Here is a 2,124-nt window from a genome sequence, read left to right as displayed (position 1 = left end):
TTCTTCTTTGCCTCCATTTCATTTTTTAAATCATGAACTGTTTCCATTATCTGCTTGATTGTTTTTCCTTGCTTTCCTAGGGTATCATTCACTGATTTACTCAATTCCTCGAACTTTCTGTTATACTTCTCATCCATTTCTATAAGGGCGTTTTTTATATGCTGTTTAAGGGTGTCAATCACTGTCATGAAGTCAGTTTTTTCTCCTTCTTCATGATTAAGGTGTTCATGTCCTCCTGTTGTGAGGTCGCTGGCTTCTGGTGGTTTCGTGTTGTTCTTCAGATTGTTGGGTGAATTCTTGCATTGGCGTCTCCCCATCTCTTCCTTCCAATATTCTCCTATGGATCTTCTTTTACAGGATCAGGTCTTCTTGCCAACTGATGTACCTTCCAAGTGATGTCACTCCCCCGTGATGTTTCTCCTGGAGTCCAGTTCCGATCTCCTTGCTGCTTGGTTAGCTTCCAAACAAAGGCCCACCCTGCTTGCTGCAGGCAGGTTATGGAGACAAAGGAGCTACCACCTTCCCCTTTGCACTCACCTTCGGGTTCAGTCCCAGCGCCCAGGCAGGCTGAACAGGGCGGCACTCTGCTCCAAGAAGGGAGGGATGGAGGGAGACAGGGGGTAGGGGGATCTGGATGTAAGCTGGATGGGATAGGAAGAGAGAGGAGGTACCGGGCAGTGTAGCCCTGTAGGTTGATCAGGAAGTGTAGGCGGGCTGTTCCCGGGTGCCACAGCACTCACTCACCACAATGATGTCTCACTAGGTGCCCTGATCGAAACTCCGTGCTGCTTGGTTCGCTCGCAGACAAAGGGCCCACCCTGCTTGCTGCAGGCGGGCTATGGGGACAAAGAAGCCCCCGAGCTCCCCTTTACCCTACGCTTGGGGTTAGGACCCAGCGCCCAAGCAGGCAGAGCAGGGAGGTTCTCTGCCACCAGGGAAGGGAGGGGGAAGAGAAACAGAGGGTGGGGGGATCTGGATGTAAGCTGGATGGGATAGGAAGAGAGAGGAGGTACCGGGCAGTGTAGCCCTGTAGGTTGATCAGGAAGTGTAGGTGGGCTGTTCCCGGGTGCCGCAGCACTCACTCACCACAATGATGTCTCACTAGGTGCCCTGATCGAAACTCCGTGCTGCTTGGTTCGCTCGCAGACAAAGGGCCCACCCTGCTTGCTGCAGGCGGGCTATGGGGACAAAGAAGCCCCCGAGCTCCCCTTTACCCTAAGCTTGGGGTTAGGACCCAGCGCCCAAGCAGGCAGAGCAGGGAGGTTCTCTGCCACCAGGGAAGGGAGGGGGAAGAGAAACAGAGGGTGGGGGGATCTGGATGTAAGTTGGATGGGATAGGAAGAGAGAGGAGGTACCGGGCAGTGTAGCCCTGTAGGTTGATCAGGAAGTGTAGTCGGGCTGTTCCCGGGTGCCACAGCACTCGCTCACCACAATGATGTCTCACTAGGTGCCCTGATGAAACTCCGTGCTGCTTGGTTCGCTCGCAGACAAAGGGCCCACCCTGCTTGCTGCAGGCGGGCTATGGGGACAAAGAAGCCCCCGAGCTCCCCTTTACCCTAAGCTTGGGGTTAGGACCCAGCGCCCAAGCAGGCAGAGCAGGGAGGTTCTCTGCCACCAGGGAAGGGAGGGGGAAGAGAAACAGAGGGTGGGGGGATCTGGATGTAAGCTGGATGGGATAGGAAGAGAGAGGAGGTACCGGGCAGTGTAGCCCTGTCTGGTTTTTTCTTTGTTTGTTTGTTATTAAAGGCATTAGACACTTTGACTATGTCCCACATATTTAATCCCTTCTTCCTTTTGGAGATTGAACCTAGGAACCTAGGCCTAATGCTTTTACATTCTGTTAGCAATTCTAAGTCCCTATTGCATATGCTCCAATTTTGAAATATGCTTTTCCTATTGTTTTTCATTTCCACGCCTTGGTTTGAATGTTTCCTGAAGATGGACACTTCAAAGAAATCCCACACTAGCTCAGAATTGAGTATAATGGAAGGTTATTTATTTAGGGGTAGACTCACAGATTACAGTCCTCTGCTCAAATGGGGAACAGCAGCCTAATCCCGCAGGTGGAAGAGAGGCCAGACACACACTTTACATTGGCATATATAGTATAAGAGGCCTCTTGGT

Source organism: Microtus pennsylvanicus, chromosome 5 (assembly GCF_037038515.1).
Source record: "Microtus pennsylvanicus isolate mMicPen1 chromosome 5, mMicPen1.hap1, whole genome shotgun sequence".
Lineage (NCBI taxonomy): Eukaryota > Metazoa > Chordata > Mammalia > Rodentia > Cricetidae > Microtus > Microtus pennsylvanicus.
The sequence above is the reverse complement of the archived record's forward strand: the minus strand, read 5'-3'. Positions refer to the sequence as shown.